Here is a 23,319-nt window from a genome sequence, read left to right as displayed (position 1 = left end):
TCCCAAAGTCTGTCAGATTCTCTTGGGAACCACATTTTGTGAAATACTGCACTGTGACACCATCTATCTGTCATCGGGTGGTTCCCACTGCAGAGCTGTGGCCCCACGTCCATGGACAGGGACAGATTTGTCCTGCAAGCATGACCAAGGACGTGTCTTGGGCCAGGGTAAGGCTTGACTTTGGAAACACAGCAACGTGAAGGACACAGTCGTTACTCTAAAAAGTTCTTGGTCACATAAAAAAAGCACCTATGACAACTCACTGTTCATGTTCTTACCTCATTATCTAACCACGGACTCCCCTTTCCCTTCTTCGCATGGACACACACGTGAACACAGGGAAGGAGGGACCCCACACACTGGACCGGTCATCTTTGGCCTTCAGTAGGATTGTGAGTGGTCTTTATTTCTTTATGCATCCTTAGGTGTTCTGCTTTATCTGAAATAAAGATGGATGACTTGTATTCATAAAGATTAGATGGAGTAAAACTGAATGATGCATTCCCTTCCTCTTCTGGGCTATTCTCACATGCCACTGCCTGTGGTGGTCCAGGGGGTTTCTGGGAATCCTACATCGTGAGAAGCAGTTTGCACCCCTGATGTGTAGATTCTGGCTGAAAGCTCTCTGTGTGCAGGCCTCTAGCCAGAGTTGTCTATGTGAGATGCTAAGGAAGAAAAAAAATCACTCTGCGTGCTGAGTTCTTTGTTTCCACGACTTGCCATAAACACTCTTACTCTGTTAACGAGGAGAGAGGTCTGGGTGCGGGAGGCTCCTTCCAGGCTCTGCGCAACACTGGGCACTAAGTGTCCTCTCCAGCTCACTGCCAGATAGCGCCACGAGGCTGCCCAGGGTACCTTCGAGCACTTTCCTGGCTTAATAGCGGAAAGTGAGAAAATAGCATCTCAGTAAGTTCTCCTTTTAAACTCTCACCAGGACACCTGAAAACTGTCAAGGGACTCTCATGTGCATTCTGTGTTTGAAAAGGAAAAGTAAAATCAAAGAGTGAATATTCTAGAAGCCGAGGCACTGGAGAGAGTGTGGCTTATTGAATTTTCCCTAGCTCTGGAGGGTTTCCTCCTTTCCAAGGGCACTGACAGCCCATTAGCAGCTGGGGACTTCTGCCAGAGAAAAAAGGGGCCAGGTGGGTGGAGGCCCTATCTGTCCTGTGGTCCTGAGGCTTTGTACACCCTTTGTACTTCCTTTAAAGAAGTGGATATTCACATTTTTGGCATCTGCTTCAGAGGCTAGTCTTCCTTGGGTGTTGGCCACAGCAGGACCCTAAGGTGCCTCTTCCAAGGTACTGTCCTCTGTAATCCCCACGTTTGGGTGAAGGTGTCCCTGCTCTTAATAAGAGGAGACATCATTTCTGTGGTCAGTGTACATTACAGGAACTGTAGGGATTTTTACAGATGATGTAATTGGGGTTTCTAATCAGGTAGGCCTGAGCTAATGAGACAAGCCCTTGAAAGAGATGGATGAGATCCCAGAGAATCCTTCATCACAGACGCCCCTGCTGTTGCCAAAGAGGCTGAGCACCGTGATTTTACAGCCACAGGGAAATGGCTGGCCCACCTGAGGCTAGAATCGGAGCCCCACCCTTATCTTGGACCAGCCTCAGCTCCCATCTTGATATGAAGCAGCTGAGATGGAATAGGGGACCCGTGAAGCCATGCTTGAACTGTGAGCCATAGAAACATTGAGATCGCAAATGACCGTGGTCTAAGCCACTAGCTCTGTGGATGTCTTTGCTCGGTGCAAACAACAGAGGCAGGGCACACTCAGTCCCTGATGGAGAGGGGTGGGCTGCCTGCGGCCATCTCACCTCAGCTGGGCCAAGGTTGATTACCACCTCCCTGGCTCTGGGTTTGAGTCTTCTGTAGGATACTGTGTCCCTGGCTTCACTCTGAATGTCCTGGTCTTGAGGTTGTCTAGGTTAGGGACCTGGAAGCTCTTCCACTGCATCACTTATATCGTCAGAACCAGGTATCAAAAGGACCAAGTCTTGAAGACGTAAGAACCTCTGCCCACTTAGGCTTTTCCTGTTGGCCAGCCATCCAGACCACAATCTTTGCTCATTCCTGTGAGAGGGAGGGGTATACAGAAGGCCACCACAGCCATATGTTGTCAGTTTTCCTGTTTCTCAGTTAATTTTCAATTCCCAAGGCCTTGTGACCCTGAGGGACTCAACCCACCTGAGATCTTATGCCACGGCTTTGTTTCCGTGAAAGATCTATGGTGCTTCTGCCTGCTGTATTTTACCTCTTTCTTCTTCATTTCTGCTCACATGTTCGATTTATCTTTCTGCTGCTCTTTCTTAATTCCAGACCTTCGTTTCAAAATGAGCAAACAGTGGAGAAACAATGATGGACTACATTTCACATCTTTGGGGAGCAGTTCCTACCAGTGTGGAGTTTGCAAAGCTCTCCCCACACTCCCATCAGCACCTCCTCGCTCCCCTTCCTTCATACTGGCAAGTAAGCTGGATGTTCCAAGGCACATTTTGGCTGTTTTTCCCAACAACCTGCCATTAGGTATCTTTTCCCATAGCCTCAAGTTGACCATGCATGGTTCAGGGGACTATCCCCCAACCCCCTGTGACATATGTTTATGCCAAAGTGGCCCTACAAGGCAGCCAGGGCCCAAGACTGCCTAGATGGAGTGGTCACGTACCACCAAAACCCTCAGTGCCAACATGCTATCGGCAATCCTTGTTCTCAGAAGATCTGGTCCTTGTGCTCCAAGTGGAAGAATCCAAGCAGAACATGTGGATGGGGTGAGGGAGAAGAGCTTTACTGAGGGAAGGGAGTCACCTGTTCTGCTAGGTGAGGGTAGGGAAGAAGAAGAAGGGCCGGGCTCTCTCATTTTTATACCACCTTGAACTTGGAGGTGGGAGACAATACATCACCTGGCTCCTCTCACCTGTGGGCTAGGGAGAGGAGCCCTTGAGCCAAGAGGGGGCCCAGTCCCAGACTGCATCCATAACCTAGCCTGCCTCAAACACTGGGGCCCAGGGACTAAACTCTAAATCTTAGGTTTTTGTTTTTTTTTTTAAGTTGAAAGCACAGCCCCACACAAAGGTGCTGCTAGCATACCTTCAAATTGAAAGGCAAGAGGAAGTGGACTTATTTTTAAACCACCAAATTCTCGCCTTCCTCTCCAATCCCACCCCTGAGTTCAGCATGTAGCAGTATTTGGGATGTGAATTAAATTTTCCTCTAGGGCCTCATTTAGGCCTAATGGAGATGACTGTAACCCAGCCTCCCTGGAGGGTAAAGTGCCAACCGAGGCATCAGCTGAGTTAATTTAACTGAATGTGGAAAAGAACAAATTCAGTGCAGGCTTCTGCACAGCCAGGTCCTGGGAGCTATGCAGGCCGCAGGGTGAGTGAGCAGCCACACTGGGCTGTTAGTGATGGTCAAAGCTGTCACCATTGGACAATAGTGTTCTCAAAGGGTAGACCCAGTGAGAAGGGCTCACAGGTGTGCTCAAGGTCACAGGGCAGGACAATCGTCCTTGCCTCCATCACAACTTGCAAAGCAGGGAGGGGTCCAGCAGCACTCTAGCCACCCCACAGGGGGACACTTGAGTGCTCTCTGGTCCTAATATCCACATCTCCAGCCAATGGCACAGGAAATCACAAAGGAGAACAAAAATAAAGGAAATCCACATTGCCAGGTTGCTGAGGAGTGGTAGAAATTGGGATCTAATTCCTTCCTCCCCCAGATTCTAACCAGGCCATCCCACAACACAAACCTCTAGTGCCTGGCTCGGGGGCTGCAGGTTGCCAGGCTTTGTCCAGGATGAAGTACAACTTAGACTCTAACATCATCTGCTGAAAATTCCTACTGCTTTCCTCCAGGACTCCTTGGACAAGTGGCTGATTCTAAGACTAGAACAAGAAATAATAAGGTGAGCCTGCAGCATCTGGTACTGCAGATGGAAGTAAGAATCCATTTTTATTAGGATCTCCACATGACAGTGTCCAAAACTTTTCATTGTTTTTAAGTAAACTTTTAGGTTTACAGAAATGTTATGAAGATAGTCCAAAGATGTCACCCATACTGGCCACTCTATTATCTATATTACGAAAGTCACCATAGTACATTGGTGTTAAACGCTTGAGGCATCCCCAATTAAATCTTTCTTTTGAGATGAAGGCCTTGTGAAGGTGAAGAAGGATGGAAAGGCTCGATTTCGATGCCTGCCTTCTTTCCTGAAATGTTTCATTACCATGCTCTCCATGGGACAGATGGTGAGGCTGAGTCTGACTTGCTCAAGGACACTTTCATCTTAAACTTCTTGAGAAAAAGGTGAAAAATTGATTCAAAAGGTGAAAAGTTGATTCAAATCGCACTGTTGGTTAGGAGGTAACTCAGATTAATTTAATCATCTCTGGCACTGAAGAGGAAGAAGGGACAGTTAGAGAAGAAATAATGTGACTTCCTCCCCTTTAGAGTCTTGCCTCTGTGTGAGGCTCCTTCCATGGGCAGCAGGTAAGGCTAAAAAATTAGATGATGTTGCCTGGCAATGAATCAATTCCTAAGCATGGCATGATGTGGGTGTTGACATTGTTCTTTATGTCACCTTACTGTGCTATTAAAATACAGATTAAGTTCCTGGGGACGATGGTGTTGAAAAATCACCTTGTGCATTGTAAGCACATGTGTAAGAGAAGGTGTTTGCAGTGATGCACCCGAGTAACCACATAGGCATGATGACAGATGGCCGTCTGTCTTGCTGATGTTAGCAGTGAGGAAGAGGAAAGATAACTCCTGCCAACACCAACATGGAAGCCAGCAGCGTGTCTCTCTGGTCTTTCAGCTCAGAGATGTCTTCCTGTGTCTGTCTGCATTCCCCCACTGAGAAATGAACCAGCAGACTTGATATCATCCAACTTTCTGCAAAGCAAATTCTCAGTTCCAAGTGCTGTGGGGAATTTTAATGTCCGATGATATATGGCAGAAGATTCAACCCAGGATAAGTTTTGGAATGTTAACTTTGGTTTCCCCCAGAGATGGTTTATTAATACACGCTCTGGTCCTTGGGTTCAGGATAATAAATCAGATTCTATTTAACTAGCTTTAAATTGTGCTACTGTGTCTGATCCTATCTGGGTACAGTTTCTGAGTCTGCTGAGAAACTTCTTGAAAAACATATAGAAAATGAAGTTTCTATGGCAATGTAATTTGTTTCACCCCTAGAAAACTACAAAAGAACTAGAAACCATCCTCAGACCAATGTCTGTCTTTATGTATTTCCCCTCTCAACATGTAGTTTTTACTCAGCTTGGCACAGGAGGGAGGGAGGTGTGGGCAGAGCCCGCAGTTCAATAAAGGGTCCAGGCGGTTCCTTGGGGAGAGAACAGACACATTTCTTATCTTTTAAAATAAATGACGACTCATCTCAAAGTCACACGGAGCTCCAAATTTCAATTATTTAAATTGGTGGATCTGTATCATCCCTCCCCCACAAAAGGCACACCACGTTTCCTGAGAGTCGAGACCAAGGGGACACTGTGTGCATCAAGTCCAAGTACAGCTGAGTAATCCTGAGTCCCAGCCTCCCCTGAATTTCCACCTCATACTCCAAGACCACTGGCCAAATTTGTGAGAACCCACTTCCCAGCCCCAAGACCACAGGGTCTTCGGGCTGGGGTGGCTGCACACAAAGGGAATGAGATGGAACCATTTTTCTTCTTTGTTGTCATGCAAGGTTTCAGTACAGGGTTTCACGATGTGACCATGGGGTCCAGATTTGCAAGTACAAAACAAAACAAAAGCAAAGGTTTAGGTCCAACAATGCAAAACAGTAAATTCCACCAGAGCGCACACAGCGGGAGGGGCCGCTAGGCTTCTACCTCCTGCACTGGCTTCCTCTTCATGCTTTACAGAAATTAGCAGAATGCTCATTTGCAGCAGTTTGTCCTGACCTGGCAGGGGAATTTACCTTTGCTTGGACTCCAATGTGCTGCTGAGTTCTGAGAACCCTCAGTGTGGTTGGGATGCACAGAGGAAGCAAGGGGCAAGTACAGAGTTCTCACAGCATCCCGGTTCCCCTGTGCTCTCCGTGGATGGGAAATCAGTATTTGGGAGCAGTTACTACCTAAGAGAAATGGCCCTGTCCTGCTGACCCACAGGATGGACTCCGAGCCTGAGGCGAGTCACAGCCCTGCCTCTGTGGATTGTGCCACGATCAGTAGGGTAATGGATGGTCTTTAAACCTGGGGAGAAACAAGCACGTCTTAGCAGCAGCTGTGTCCAGTGAAAGAGTCACTGTGTGTAGAGCAAAGCCAGGTGGGAAAGGGGTCCTGGAGCCAGCCCTGCCCTTTCTCAGTTGCTTGGCTTGGCTCTGTTCTGTACATGGGTTCCATGAGATGCACTCAGTCTTGTGAGTAATGCCCCATAGGAGCTGTCTCTAGTAGGCTCTGTTCCCCAGAAGCCCTCACTCCTCACCTTGCTAGCTGGCCTCTGTGTTTGTGTTTGGGAGTTGGGCTCAGCAACACCTGAACACACTTGTGGTGGAGTGAGGGCTCACTGCCCAAAGCCAGCATACTGACTGCTGCTTCAGAAGGGCTGATGAAGGTGGTGCCAGTTCACGTGGGCTCAGAGAGTTTGCATGCTGTGAGCTTCCCTGGCAGCCTTGCAGCCTGTGGCAGGTCCCACCTCAGCCTTGCCTGGTTCAGGGTGTAGGATGTGAGATCCTGGGATGACAAAAAGCTGGTGATATTCCAAAGGAGTAAACTATGAAGAGGAGTGGTTTGTCCACCTGCCTCCCATTCTCTGTCACCACCTCCAGCACCACATTCCAGAGCCCAGGCCACCACTCAGCTTCATCCGCCATCCACTCACAACCTGGGTGCCTTCTGAGACCTGGGTCCTGAATCCTCATCACCACTGCTGTGATGGTCACAATCTCACATCCACTCTTTCTGTGCACTTACATGATGGCGTTCCCCCTCCTAAATCTTTGCATGGATTAACTCGTTTAATTCATTGCAACCCCATGTGGCGATCATGTTACTATCTCTATTTTACACAGGAGAACACTGAGGCATGCAGGTGTGGCCCCGTGAGTGCCTGGCAGGAAATAAAGAACCACAAAAGTGAGCAGCAGAAAGACACCAACAGGAACAACTGATTTTAAAAATAATGCACTGAGCCTCACAGAAACTCTTATAACAAAGGACTGAGTCTCACACCAGACTCAGAATCACCCAGCCATTCATCCCTACCCACGCCAAGCTCCTCTATCACCCGGCATCACGGCACCTGAAACAGAAAATCAAGCCATAAACTTCCGGGCTCAGTGTGAACTAGAGGATCAGCCACTGTGTCTTCTCACACTGAAAACACTAGGTTACCTTGCCCCCAGCAGCCCGGTTGAAAATTGCCATTGAAGTTTTAACAACTGTTTAGAAAATGTGCATGTATAGAAAAGAATGAACTCATGCCTTTAGAGCAACTCTGTTTGTGATGGCAGACAGAGAAGAGGGAGGAAGCAGGAAGCCATTTCTTTCTCCTTATCAAGTCAATTGATAGCATTGATCTGCACCAAAAATAATGATTCCTATGCTCCCTGTGTCCACTCCTCCACCCATCAGCTCAGGCTGAGGGTCTATGGTGTACAAGACAGTATTCCAGCCTTCTCTGAGTACACAAAGGTGTCTTGCGATTGTATTAGGCTCTGTTCTTGAGGTCAAAGAGGAAAACAGTAGCCTGTACAAACTCAGCCTGGGGATTTGAAGGCTGTGGCGAGGGATGTGTAGAAGGATGCTTCCAGAAGGTGGGAAGCACCTGGGAAGTGAAGCTGATGGAGCTCTGCAGGATGTATAGGAGGTCATATTTGAATGCAGGAGCAGCAAGAGCAGTGGCTGATGGGTAGGAAAGAACAGGTGTGACTGGGGGAATAATAAGGAGCTCCATTTTGGAGGGATCATACCATAGATGAAAGGAGTAGCTTTATTAGATCCTAGAAGCTTTGTCAGGCTCAGGAAGTCATATTTTATTTAATAGGCTTGCATTTTGTTCCGATTATTGCGACAAGAATCTGAGTGTTTCTTTAGGTTGATTGAATCTTTAATTATTTGGTAGCATAATAGACTATCTTACTCTAGTAAAATGGGCTAGGGGAGCATCAGCAGCCCCAAGTCCATCCTGTAGACAAGGAGGACTGGCCCAGACTGGCTCAGGGCCAGTGCCTAAGCAGTGAAAGTTGCTAACTGACTCCTGTTGTTGGGTGTGTGAGGAGGCAGTGCTGGCTTCAGGGATGGATGAATCCAGGAGCTCAAGTGCAGTTGAGGCACTGGTACCAACAGCCCCTGGTCTTGCTTCTCTCTCTGTTGGTTTCACTGTCTGGCAGGTTGTCTCCACATGGGAGCCCACGGGTCCTGACTGTTCCAGGCTTCCATAGTACTTAGCAATGATGGCATTGGAAGCAGAGAGTCATTTTTTTTCACAGTGGTCACATGAGTCCCCACAAGGATTCTGATGGACCCTGTTTAGCATTTGTCTGTCTCTGGGCCACTTGCCTTGTCCAGGTGTGAGGTTGTGTGGGGCATGTGATCTCCCAGGGGAAGGAAACATAGGGCCTCAGATCAATCATATGAAGCCAGAAAGGACCAGCTTCTGACCTGGAACCACCATTAACCCACTCTACACCCCTATAGCCCCGAGCTTAGGCTCACTTCTCCATCTCCAGGCTCTGCAGGGTTGTGAAGTGCTGAGTCTTGCATGCATCTTATTACATGATGGTTACTTGTGTCTGTGAATTTTTTCAAACAATCACAAGATCCTCGAAGGCAGCACATATCCAGGTCAGTCTTGTGGGTTGACCTTGGCAGAGGGCCTGTGCCATTTAAATATTGTACCTATTGTTAGGGAAGTCCGGAACAGTCAGGCCAGTAACTCTGGAATAAAGCATAAAGGAGACAGAAGAAAAAGACTGTATTCTAGAAACTCCAGTCTGAGGTTCTAACATTGGAAGAGGTTTCTAAATTCTTAGAAGGAAATTAGAATCTACCATTTTTGTCACTGTGACTAAAAATCTCAACAGAAACAATCCAGGGAGAAAGGATTTATTTGGCTCATGGTTTCAGAGGGTTCAGTCCATGGTCACTTGTCTATACACTTGGCCAGAGCATCATGGTGGTGGGAGTGTGTAGTGGAGGAGCTGCTTCACCTCATGGTGGCCAGGAAGCAGTGAGAGGAGGGCCTGGGGACCAAGTATAACCAAGTGTAACTTCCTCCAGATAAGCCCACCTCTGAAAGTCTCTACAAACCCTAATAGCACCACCAGCTGGAGACCTATGAGCCTATGGGGACATCTCAGATTCAAACCTAAAAATCTTGAGGTAACCTTAGGGAGACAACACATCTCTGACAACCTTACAAGAATCTGGGGAATGTCTAAACATTGTTCCAGAGTTGTACTACCAGAGGCAGAATTAGCAAGTGGCCAGTGGAAACTGACCACCCCAAAACTTGCCAGGGGTGAGAGTTTCCACAAGTCCTGTTATGAGTATGCTCAGCTACCAGGAGATGAAGCCTGCCAAGTCATCAAGAAGGGACTATCTGGATTTACCAAGTGCAGGGAGGACATAGATGAACTTTAGATGGAATTGTCAACACTTTTTAAAAATTTGGTTCAACTCTATTTAAACCACCAGGCAAGACCTGATTCTCTTATATATCTTTATTCATGTTGTACCAACAAATCTGTTTTAATGAACTTTCTATATTAGGACAGTTTTAGATTTATAGGAAAAAATAATGAAGGCAGTACTGAGAATTCCCACCGTGTTGGGGTGGTAATAATCTCCCCCACTATTAATAGCCTCTATTAAATCCAGAATATTCATCACAGTCAATCAATAGCCAATACTGACAGTTTATTTTAATTATAAAGTCTGTCCCTTTTCAGGTTTCCTTACTTCTCACTGTTCCTTTTTCTGACTCAAGGTATCATCCAGGATTCCAGGTTACATTATGTGTTGTCCTAGCTACCTGGGACAACAGGTTGTCACTTAAAGAACAGAAGTTCCTTTTCTCAGATCTGAAGTCTGGAAGTCCAAGAGCCAGGTCTGTCATGTTTTCAGGCAGGGCTCTTCCCGGCTTGCACACACGTGCTTTCTCCCTGTGCCTTGTAAGGTAGAGAGAACAAGCTCTCTAGTGTCTTTCCTTATGAGCACACTAATCCTATTGGATCAGGGTCCTGCTCTATGACCCCATTTGTCCTTAAATCCTTCCTAGAGGCCTTACCTTTAACTACAATCATATTGAGCATTAGGGATTAAACATATGAACCTGGGGTAACCCAATTCAGTTCATAGCAAGATCACAGAGGCAGAGCACCACTTCTACCATGTCTTACCCAGGATGCATGCTCTCAACATGGCTGAGCGCTGTTGGTGCTGACAGGTTACCAGTTAAGGTGGTACTGGTGGGGATTCTGCAGTGTAAAGTTGTATTTTTCCTCCTCTTTATATTGTGTAAGTTTTGGAAGTAACTATGTACAGCCCACACCTAAAGAGTAGGACGTCGTGCTCTACTCCCTTAAGGGCAGAGTCTCTTCTTAGATTATTTGGAATCCTGCTAGGCAGTTCACACATTCCTTCCTGTTCGTATATCATTTATTTGCTTGCTTCCTTATTCAACTTACCCCCTTTTTTTAGAGAATGGTAATTAGAAACCAAGATACAGGTCCTAGGTGTGCTCATTGTTATAGGGGTGGTGTTTCCTCACAGAGTCAGGAAATATATTTGCACGCCTTAACCCAGTATGGACATGTGTCTGCACAAATCTTTTATGTGTAACCATCTTGACTTGCAAATGTCCCCACCAATGTCTGAACCTCTAACACATTTCCACATGAATCTCCCTCACCTCCTCCCCTTGTTTTCCTACAACCTTCCAACATGGAAGCAGCAATGGGAAAGTAAGAAATCTGTCTCTGATCATCCACCATCCACACTCAATTACTCACTTCCCATATACATGTATTTCAGTATCACAAGTGTTAGCCACACCTGAGTTCAGCAACTTTAACACCCAGAGGGCAGTGCTGTGCACTGTTCCATGTACCTCTAGTCTCACGGCAACACTCAGTTCCAAAGTCCCTGTGGTCAGCACCCCAAGAGGTTTGTGAGGTTTGTGTCACACACTTGCAGCTTAGTTACATTCTTCTGTCACACTCTGCATTCTATCCTGGTAGCCTGGAACTTCTCAATCATTTTCTTAAACTCTCATACACTAAGGTGCACTTTGATGCTGCAAAGTGATGTGGGGTTTCACAAATGTACAACAGTGCTGTGATATCACATGGCCTGGGTCCAGCTAGTACACCATCCCACTCTCGATCTCTGGCAACCATGGACCTCTGCTGCTGCAATTTTCTTTTCCAGATTGTCAGTAGAATCCTACAGTTTGGAGGTTTTAATATTTGAGTTGTTCACTCAGCAAGATGCATTCAACATTCATCAATGTCTTTGTGAGGTTTGATACCTCTTCTTTGTTCACTCTATCACCCATTAGTGGACACATCACTGCTGATATTCTATCCACCATCCACCCATGGACAGTCTGGTTTCTTCAAGATTTAGAATTTGTGAATGAAGTTTCTATAAGCTTTACTTGAAGGTTTTCATGTGGACATAAGTTTTCAATCAGTTGTATGAACAACTAGGAGAATGGCTGTTGAATCTTATGGGAAGACCACGTTTAGCTTTGTAAGGAACTGTCAAACTGTTCCTCAGTGGGACATTGTTCTGGAGTCCTGCAACAATGTATGAAAATTCCTGTTACTCCACAGCCTTGCCAACAAATGTGTTCCTCATTTTTGAAAATATTTTACTCATTCAAATAAGCAAATTGATCTTAAAGTGAGGTCCTGAGGGCTGGTGGAGTGGCTTAAGTGGTAGGGCACCCTGAGTACTGCCCAGAAAACTAAAACGTGCAGTCCTCTGGTACACCGTGGGATCTAGTTACCTTCATTTGTTAGCTGCTGTTTCTGGTTCGGCATTTGGCCATCACAATCCTCCTAGAATCCCCAATGATTGGAACTTGCTCTAAGGTGCCGAGAGTCCGTGTAGACCACCCCTCCCATCTTCCTGTGAAGATGGTGCATAAAGTCAGTGGACACTGGGCAAGGATTAAGGTAATGGACACATTGCTGCACTAGCTTTGAGTATTTATTTAAGATGGCTAGGTTTTTAGTTCAGGTATGGATTTAACGGTGGTCATGCTATGCTTTTGATATGAAGTGCCCACTCCTGCAAAGGCTCATGAGCAAAAGGCTTGGCTCCCCGTTGGTGGATCCAATCATTGAGAGGTGATTGAAGTCATGAGAGCACTGACCTAATCAATGGACCAACCCACTAATGGAGTCATAATTTAATGGCATTCTTGGGAAGTGGTGGAAGCTTCTGGAGGAAGTGGGGTGCTGGAGGAGGGTCCTTTAGGACCCTATCTTGTATGGGAATCTTTCCATCTCCATTTCTCTCTGCTCCCTGGCTGCCATGAGGTGAATAAACTTCCTCTGCATGATGGACTGTCTCACTACAGGCTCAGAAATAAGAAATCAAGTCACCATGGACTGAAGTCTCTGAAATCCTGAGCCAAAATAAATCCTTTCTTCTTTCAAGTCACACTCTCCATTCTTCAGCCACTCATCACTACCTCCAACCTGTACACATGCATGACATCAAACCTATTAACTCACACCCTGGAATTAAGAGAGTGTTGTGGGTGTGAGTGTGTGTGTGCACGCATGTGTGTAGCCTTCTCGTGGTTTTCTTTCTGACTCCCTTCCCTGCACCTGTCTGGATCCCTCTGATCTCTTTACAGCCTTTACTGGTTTCTATTCCATCAGAACTGCCTCATTGTTGGCTCCACTTCATACCCTCCCTTCAGCTACCCTTGCCACATCCATCCTGCTCTTGTCTAGACCAGACTCTGCACACAGACACCCTTCCTGCCATGATCTCTCCTCTCCCTGCACCTCCCCAACTCCAGGTCTGTTCTGATCTGAAATTCCCAGCACTAGAGTCACTATGTAGAGAGGAAGGTCACAGAGAGAAACTGCCTTCCTGAGGTCCCAGGGAACACACAGATGCTGTCTGAACCATCTGCTCACCTGGACACCTGGCAGGCGGGGCTCATCTCAGATGGGACGAGGCTCCATAAGCTATCAGGGATGATGAATAGATCAGCCAGACACAGGAGTAGCTGAGAGTCAGTCTGAGACTGGGACAATGAAGGTGAACTGCCAAAATCTACTCCATGGGACAAGCTGGTGACAGAAATGCAGTTAGCAGAGCAGGAGACGAGAACTGGGGCAGGGATGACATGGTAATTATGCACAAGGGCCACAGCAGAGCACATGCAGGTCACAGAGCAAAATGACTCTGAGACTTAGACAGGTCAAGGTCTGAATTCATGCCACGGGCCTGTGCCGTCCAGAGTGGTCCTGTTGAAGGGACACACTGTTGCTTGTTTGGGAGTGATGCTACCTTCCTACAGGTACAGTGCTGTGCTCTCCAGGACACCACGGAGGCTCTGACTGGGCCCCTCAGAACTCCACCACTGTCCCAGGGGTGACAACCAGAGCCTTGAGGGCCTGGTGGGAGGGTTGGTACTCGTCTGGAATGAAGTTGTGAGTTTCCCGTGGCTGCCGTAACAAGCTGCCACGAGTCTCACAGTTCAGGAGACCAGAAGCTCAAGAGCAAGGTGTGGGCAGGGCTGTACACCCTCTTAGGATGCAGGGAAGGATCTGCTCTAGGCCCCTCTGTGAGCCTCTCAGGGTTTTCTGGTGATCTTTGGCACTCTTTGCTTGTGGACACATCACCCCAATCTCGGTCACCATTTTCACATGGCATCTTTCTGTGCCTGCCCTAGTGTCCCAATCCCATTTTTTCGAGAGACCACTCATGTTGGGTTAGGGTCTATCTTACTCCAGTATGATCTTACCTTAACATCACTAACTATATCTGCAATGATCTGATTTCCAAATAACATCCTGTCTGGAGACACCGAAGGTTAGAACTTGAATGTGAGTTTGAGGGTGGGGCACAACTTAACCCATGATAGATAGCATCCTTGCAATCTGCTAGCGACAGCTGTGCTGGTCTGAGGGTGACATTCAGATACAGAGCTGGAAAGAACTGGCTGCATAGTTTATGGGACCCTCTGCAAAATGGAAATATGATACCCCTTGCCTAAAAATTGCAAAAAATTTTCTAGACCATGAGAGTAAAGTGATAGACCTAGTGGGAGGTCTTTCTGAGCTTGAGGGCATTCCTAGTGGCTTGCCTGTGAGGAGGAGAGGGGGCAGCAAAGCCCTGGGATACTTTGTGAAGACCTCTCTGGAAGGAGGGAGCTGAGGACAGATTACAAACTCCCATCTCCTCTGCATTCATGAAGGTTTCTCCTTAACGTTATTACAAATGCATCCACAGAGTCCCTTCAAATGCACGAAGTGCTGTTTGTAAGCTGGATGAGTATCACCAGGTTATTCTTCCTATTCTCCTGTTAGGTCTTTGACATTTCATATTGTTTTTATGAGTGGTGTTCTGTACACACAGCTCGACTCACTGTTTCCTGCTCTGGCTTATTACGGGATTCTCCGTCTCTTGCAGGATGCTCATGGTTCGGGTTGCTATTGTCTCACTATTTCCCATCCTTGGCCCTGGGAGTTTCCCTCTTTGAAGTGTATGTGGGCCTAACCTTTCTTTTATCTTAGCCATACACTTTCTCACAAATCTTGATATAAATAAACCATGCTCGCCTCCACGTCTGAGCAGAGGATCAGCCACCCAGGACACTCACCTTGCTCAGGGCCTATATGAGCTCTGAGGCTCTGGTTCTGTTGGGGTTAATTTTCAACATTCCACATTGTTGTCTACACCATCAATGACCGAATGGTTGCAATCACTGGGTAAAGGAGAAGATGTATTTACACTCGTGACATCTCCCTTGGTCTAACATTTTACTGCTATCACTGTTAGTGTCTTGACCTCATCCCACTCTCCTGCAGGCCTGCTTTGGTGACTTCCCTGGGCAGTTCAGATGAGTCTGCAAGGAGACATCTCAAAGACTATCCTACTCCAATCCTCCTGGTTTGTTGTCAGGTTCACCTCTTCACGTGGAGCCAATATCGTGACAGGGCATGAGGCCCACACAGGCTGCTTGACTCCAGAAATTCTCTGGACTGTGGAGGGTGACTTTCCCATTCACTGAGGGCCTGTGGCAGATCAGAAGGACAGGAGCTCTCTAGGAAGTAAAATATGAAAAATTTGGTTCAGCAAGACAGGCAAAGAAACATGCAGAGCAGCTGTCCTCACCTGTCCCCAGCAGGGGGCTGACAGCTAGGCACCCTGCAGGATTTTTAGTGGGATGAAATAGAGGAGTGTCTCTATCAGGCGCCACAGGCCGGGGCTGTAGACACTTTGGATTCTCAAGACAGGTTGGATCATTCCTTAATCTGAATTTTTTTAATGTGACCTCTAATACAAAGTTTTTAAATTTTTCATGAAGAAAACCATAAAAAATTTAAATTAAAACCATTAGGAGTGACCTTCTAATAAACAAATGCCTGAACCTACTACCAGTCCCCAAGCAGGGGAATCTGTGCCTCACCTCTGATGTTCCCAAGTTCACTGGCCACATCAACTCTGGCTCCAATTATGACTGGGCAGTTTGGAATGTGGATTGGGGAAGCAATGGAGTTTGTTTGAGAGGCAGGTGTCAAGGTCTGTGGGTGCCCTGAATGCTCACTTCACGTTCTATTAGTTTGAATTTTTAATGTCTGCCCTCATGAAAAATTAAACCAGAGCATTCTTACCCTTTAGCAATGCTCTTTATCATCAAGACTGATAAAGAAACCAAGATCCAAGGAGTCAATAGGCACTTATAATGTGCTCGAGATGTGTGACATATAGAAGGGAAGAGAGAGCTGGACCCCTCGTGGGCTGGCTTTCCTCAATGCCCTGGCTGAAGAGCTGGTGATTAATTCCAGTACTGGCATTGGTACCAAATCAAGACCATGGTGGACTTGAGCCCACGGATCAGCTCAGTCAGTAACCCTCAGTGTCCTCTGAGCAGCAGAACAGGGAAGGTCTGGTCCTTACCCTGCGAGGGCTTGGTGGATTCATCCCATCACATCTGTGTGACCATTCTAAATCTCATGGGGCTGCTTTCTATCTTAACACACTAAGGACAGTACTTCTCTTAATCAGAAAAGAGACCAAGGTCTACTGCAGTGGGCGGAAAAATGGCCCGTAAGACGTCCACATTCTCATTCTCAGAACCCAAGGGCATGTCACCTGGCATTTCAAATGGGACTTTGCAGATGTGAGTAAGAGAAGGTGGCTGAGATGAGGAGAGTGTCCTGAATTATCCAGGTGGGTGCAATGCACTTACCAGGGAGGCAGAAGGTCGGAGTTGGAGTGATGCAGCATGGACAAGAATCATCCCCCTGCCAGCCCGAACATGGGAGGGACCACAAACCCCAAAATGTGAGTAGGAAGAAAGAGGCTGAGAGTCCCTAGCACTGCAGAAGGAAGGCACCTTACCAATACCTTGGTTTTTAGCCCCCTGAGATCCATTTTAACTTCTTACCTCCACAACTGTGCAGTGATTTATTTATTTATTTTTGCTTGGAGCCAGTAAGTGTGGTGAAAGGAAACTCGTACATGGTGTTTGCTCAGTGCATGTGGTGTAGGTACCCACCATAGGAGGAACAGGATGGTAACACCCGAGCAGGATACAGGCTCAGATTTGAGTCCCAGTCCTATGCCTGGTGTTGGGCAGATAAGTTTCCCCTTATCTAAGATGCAGAGGGCTGGCCGTGTGCTTTGGGAAGTCTTCTGTGGGAAATGTTTGGAAGGAGGGTTGTTGGGCAACAGTAAGTACTGTTCTACCTCCTTGATGACTCGCTCAGTGTCTGAGAGACTCCTGCAGCATGTGCCAGGAACTGTGCCCCAGTTCCCTATGGAGGAAAAGATGCTCCTTTGCAAAGAAAACAAAACCACCAAAGAGGGACCATCCTGCTGCAGGTGTGGCTGAGCCGGGGTGGGCACTATAGCCATCAGCTCTCCAGCTGCCTGCTCAGAAATCAGAAGCTGGGAGACTGGCTGGGGCCATTGCCCGTGAGGGAGCTACAGCCACCGCTGGCTAATGGATTGCTGAGTGCCAACCTCGCATCAGACTCTTAGCATTGGGTCACAGCGGAGAGCAAGGTATTCGAGTTGCACTTATATGGGGCTTGGACTTTCATTTTAACAAAGCAAACATCAGTGTTCCCTAATAAGGGCGATGCCACCAGAACCAAGCCATTGTGTCCTATATGGTGAAGCCCCGCAAAGGGCTTGCCATTTAAAAGGGTGCTGCTCTCAGTGAACGCTTTGCTGTGGCATGAATGGTGAAGTGTTTGGTTGGGATGCTTTGGCTAGCACCAGCTGTAAGGAAAGGGCCCCTGTGGGAGGACAAATATGGCTGGCTCTGGTCATTCTAAGTCTAGGGCCACACAGGAAGTCCTAACTCCCTTGCTCATTAATATTTCTGAATGAGGATGGGACTGTCTCATTTCCTCCAGCTACAGAAAGAGCCTTTTTGGAGAGAAAAATCCCAAACCCTAAGCCCAAGGTAATCACCTTGCTGCTCTCTCAGAGGAGAGGATAGGAATTCCTCGTGCTGTCTTGACCTCAGTGTGGGAGATTCTCACTCCTCAGTCATGAGCAAGCTAGGGCACTGTAGACCCCGAGTCACAGCCAGCATGCAGTAAATATTTGCTCAGTAAATATTTGGCATGCATATCCAGAAACTCTTACCTGCATTGTACCTGTGCTGCACAACAGCTCTGCTGGACAAAGTTCCTACACACTACATGTGAAGGCAAGTGGAAGCTCTGAGAGTCAGAGACACTGCTCAAGTGAACAAAGCAACTGAGTTGGACTCCAACCAGTCCACTCCAACACCACGCCCTTTCCGTTGTGAAGACTGTTTTTTATGCTCACTATTCGCTGAGTACCCACTATGTGTCTTGCATTAGTTACTCGTGGTGCTTGTGTAATTCACTCCCTAATTTGTACAATGGGCTCACAGTATCACCTCTGGCTCAGACTCAGTGGGGGTACTGTGGTTGAGACTCTGTAGGGAAGAGATCTAGAGCAGTCTTGGCACAGGACACATGTGCACTGTGGGTTCCCTGGAGACAGGGACTATTCCCTATTTGCTTTTTCATTTCCCACTGCCCAACGGGCACGTAGCAGGATTCCACATGGATTGAAAGGATTCACAGCATCACAAAGAATTACAATTTCTTTTCCTCTCATTAAAAGTTGATAAGCAAAAGAGGTCAGTTAGGCAGGAGCTGGAGTTGCACAGAGTGCATGGCTGGAGCAGGCAGAGGCTTCTGAAGGCTGCATGGCAAAGGTGCTTCCCACAGGGCACTGTCTGTGCTTTTGGGGGCCCATGGACTTCCCCCTGAGTCTTCCCAGTGCTGTCCTCAAGAGACCATGTTTGGACAGGAAGCACTGATGATGGCGTGGCAGTTCCCAGGGTGTCTATCTTATGACAGTCCACTGTGTCATCTCTAAAAGAGCTCAGCTTAGACAGGCTCATTCTTTCCCCAGAGTGACAAAGGCTCTCTAGGGCTTGGAGGGACAAAATGATGGTTAGACATGGTGACACATCCACAAGAGGGTTTTACTTTTCTTGTGGAGGTAAAAAGGAAGCAGAAAGGAAGGGGAGAATAGGTAAGGAAGAGGAGTCAGTGACACTCCCAGACTCTGACTCTGGTACCCGGGACTTGTGGACATTCAGATGCCACAGGGAGAAAGGCTTCTTGCTCCTTGCAAAGTTGCTGGAGATGAGCCGTGCATTTGGGGTGGCTGTAGGAACCCACATTGATCGTAGATGAGAACAGATTGCCTTTCAGGTTGCTACAGTTGTAACTAGAGCATAGGGGACAAATACGACATCTATTTTGAGTGCTAGCTCTTGGGTGCTCTATACAGTTGACATTATTTATTCAAAAAGAATAAAATAAAAAACATCTAAAAACATTTTATAATTTATAGTTTTAGCTAATCAACAATGATTTTCTCCTAATTTCACAAAGTTTTATAATGATTATGTTTCTTGAAGGAAATCTGCAGTTGTAACCTGCAGGGTAAAAACTGTGGATCTGTACAAAGCTATCCTAGCTGGCATGAGCTTCATTGCTGTGAAGAGCTTCGGCTCTGAATGTGTTAGGGGCAGGAGGAGAGAAGGGGAGGGGCCGTGAGGATTACTGGTAAAGTCCAGGAGCCAGGCAGATGTGGGGAGAGCCTCTGCCTATTGCCCCAAAGCACTGTGAACAGGGTCGAGTTCTCCAAACACCATCCCCACTGAGTTCCGCAGGAGTGCTCAGGGAAGGATGAGATGCCTTGGGGTGGCTTCCAGGGGGTGCCCTTGAGTGCACCTTGTACAGAAGGAGGAAGAAGGGTCTTGCTTCCAGCTGCCCGAGGTGACTGTGTTGAGCTCTGGAGCTGAAGCATCAGGCTAGTGTCACCACACAGGCCTGTGGTGGCCAGGTCTTTAGATCTGCTCTGTCAGTCAGGAGATGGGGCTGCAGGCAGTGGAAGCTCTCTGAATGTGAGGCATCCATGCCTGCAGTGTCCTGGCAGCTGTGGTGGTGGAGGAGCTGTGCAGCCCATCTGGAGCCCATCTATTTTCTCCCCTGTGAGATGAGATGATGTCCTGCCTCTTCCAGGCTCCACAGATTGAACAAGGGATTCAGTTAGGCCACCTAGCACAAGGCCTGGCACAAGTGAATAAACATAATAAGTATTATTACTTAGTGTTATTAACAGTCACATGGCGCAGGTGGGGTGCTCTACGATGGTTGAGCTCACATAATCTCACGAGTCCTCACAGTCCAGTGAATTAGCTGTTGTGCTAACTCACAGATGAGTCTTGGTCTCACAGAAGCTAACATGTAAATGGCCAGGGAGGGCATCTGAGACCAGGAGCTGGCACCCCGTGTCCTTTTCATAATGTCCCAGTGAGGCTGTCACACAAAGACTGTCTGGGTGGTTCGCTCTTGCCTTCTGACTTCTGGTCCTGCTAAAAGGATGAGGGCAAGGTGGATGGTGTGGGTATCCCCTCACCCTTACAACGTTCTCAGTAGAATGAGCCCAAGGCCCTTTCTGCATCTCCATAGCACTCTCGGTGTTCTGCTGCCCAGGGGACCAGCTCACTGACTGGAGCATGAGATCCAATTGCTTGTGACATGAGCTGCACGAAGGTTCTGTGAAGATCTAGAAAGGCAAAGGCTTCCAGGTTCCAGGTAGGCAGAAAGGGGCCTCAGAGAGTGCCCTTTCCCCTCACAGCACCAGTGCCAAAAATGCATACATAATTTAAACACTGTGTATTTTCAATTACTGTGAGTATCCCAAACAAGAGACTTTTTTTGGTGAGTGTTAAATGCAACTAGGTGATCATTAAAATCTTGCTCGTGTTGACATCTCCCTCAGCTCTGAAACCAAGATAAATTTTCTTAGTAGTAAATGAGACCTCTTGGGAAAAGGTTTTCACAATAGAGATTTAAGCAGTTTTCCAAGCAAAGAAAAAGGAAATAAAGAACAGGGGTGTGGAAGAGAGATGGATTTCAATTTTACTACTTGTTTTAGAATCAAAGTCATGGCCAATATCCCACCGAGATGAAAGTTATCTCAAGCTGGAGGACTAGGACGGAGGCTACGTCTCTGTGAAATGTATTGACAATGTAATCTCACTAACGCTCGTTAACAGCCAGCCCAAACCAACCACATCACCACAAGCTCTGGGTGGTGTTATCTGAAATATCAGCTCTATATTCTGATATGATCTCATTATTACCAAATTAATTCAGAACCTTGTAGAATGTTTTGAAATGCCTTCCAGAAATAACAAAATGACAGCCTGATAAATCATATTCCAGCAGCACCTTAGTGAAAAGTCAGAAGAAATCAGTTTGATCTTCCCAGATGAATAGTTCAATGTTCAAACTCCTTCCAGCCTTTAGATTCGATGTCTGTAAAAATATCGCATAACAATTGGTGATGTTGAAACACGTCAGGACTCACAGCTCTCTGGTTAGAATAATTGATTTCTCATTAAACTCCTCTACATACAATTCTTATTTCTTTCAAATCAAATTTCAACCCCCGCACCTGACTTTCCAAAACTCTTCTTAAAATGTCTATAAAACCAAGAAAGTTTAATTCATTCTCAACTTAAGACAGCCAAGGACTGCTTTAAACACCATGAATGACCTCTGGTGCCAACTCCCTCACTGCAGTCAATCATGTCCACAGCGTGGGTGGCCAGGGGGAGCTAGTAACTTTGGATCCAGATGAGGGAAAGGGGCACTTTTAAATGCGTCTCCACCACACCTGGGAGCCATGCACATCTGCCATAAATGCAAACATCGACGGTGTGTCCTGACGGTGCATTCCTGTTTCCTCTTTCTTTCTACCCAGGTCTTTTAGCAATAAAAACAATTATAACTTTTCTTTGTCTCCTCTATTCTGGAAGTTTCTGGGGCACTTTATAACAATGCAGCTGAGACGGCCATAGGCCAAGCTCCTGGAGTTGAATTTCAGGTCTGCATCTTATTACGGTGGGGTCTGGGAATAGCCACTCACCACTTTAGAGCTTGGAAGTCCTCATCTTTCGAGTGCGCTCATTAATAGAATCTGCGTCTCTGGATTAGTATAGAGACTGAATGAATTCATATCCACACGTGGCTTAGAACTGTGTGGCCACCGTGAGAGCCATTCATGCTATTATAGTCATTCAAGTGTGCCACTGTCCTGTGTGCTGTTTTGACTTATTGCTTTCAACATTTTACAGCTTTCTACAGGTTGCAGGGAAGACAAGCAGATCAGAAATTTTCTCACCTCAACTTTCATGTAATGATATTTGATCACATCTTCACCTATTTATCAGTATTAGACACAAATTCCACATCTTTCTCTTCCTTCTTTCCTTCCTTCCTTCCCTCCTTCTCTCCTTCCCTCCCGCTCCTCCTCCTCCCTCCTTCCCTGCTCCTCCCTCCCCCTCTCTCTCTCTCTCTTTTGTTACTGGGCCTCACGTTTGCCAGGCTGGCATTCTACCACGTGAGCCTTGCCCAACAAATCCCACATCTGAGTGGATGATGACCTCAGCAAAACACACTAACCATGAAGATTAACGTGGTGATGAGCAGATAGGCTCCAGGGTGCCTTCTTGGTGAGAAAGAGGCATCCTGAAGAACCACAGCTGGACCGTTAGGATTTGGACAGTAGGAAGTGTTGAGGGGCTGTTCACTGTCCCAACCATCTGACTTTCCAATGACACCCTTTAACGTCCTTCTAAATTGCTCTGTTGCCCTGATTTCCCAGTACAATATTAACCAGAATCAACAGATGAAAACCATCAGTCCATTTTACTCACTCATTCGTCCACTCATTCACTAATTCATTTATTCATTAACTCATTCATTTGCACATTCACTCACTCATTCACTCATTCATTTATGTATTCATTCAACCAGCTGCCAGGTGTAGCCCTTGGTGCTGAAGACACAAGTGTGGACAAGAACATGGGCTTCTGGTACAAGGAGCCTGTGGGCTGGGCTGAAGTTAGGGAAACAGCCCTAACTTCTGCTGTGTGTGTAGGGACATAGGCTGGGAAGGAAGTGAGACAGAGCCGGCCAGAGTTGGAGAGGAGGGCGGTGGCCGAGGCTTTAGGGAGAACACTAAGAAAGGGAATTGGGAAGAGTATTTGAGGAAAGCATTTAAGCCAAAATCCAACTGATAAAAGGGGCACTGCCATCCAAAGATCTGAAGAGTGAGTCCCAGGAAGGGGACAGCAAGTGCAGGGTGCTGGTGAGTTTGCCTGGTTGTGTGTGCGCTGTGTGTAAATGAGAAGTGAAGAGTGAATGGGAGGTGAGCCATTTAGCTCTGTTCTCTCTCTCTCTCTTTCTCTCTTTCTCTCTCTCTGTCCCTGTCATCCTGTCCCACAGGTTTTCTTGGCTCTTTGCATAGTGTTGGTCTTTGAGGGTCTGCTTTGCTTGGGTGTGTACCATCAACCCTGGGCTCTTGGGGGTACTCTCAGGTCATGTGTGACACCCAAAGACATGGAAGCTCTTCTCTACCTGTAAGCTGTCTGTAAAATGGGTGGACTGTCTCTTTCCCTATCTTGTCAGACCTCTGGATTCTTGTTTGAAGGGTAGAGCTGGACTGGCCTGGTTACCTTTCCTCATAGGCAGAGGCTCCTAGAGTGGGAACAGGTCTGAGGCCAAGTTTTGCCCCCTCTTCT

The sequence above is a fragment of the Castor canadensis genome, chromosome 5 (genome assembly GCF_047511655.1).
Source record: "Castor canadensis chromosome 5, mCasCan1.hap1v2, whole genome shotgun sequence".
NCBI classification, from domain to species: Eukaryota; Metazoa; Chordata; class Mammalia; order Rodentia; family Castoridae; genus Castor; species Castor canadensis.
This window is presented reverse-complemented; position numbering follows the sequence as displayed.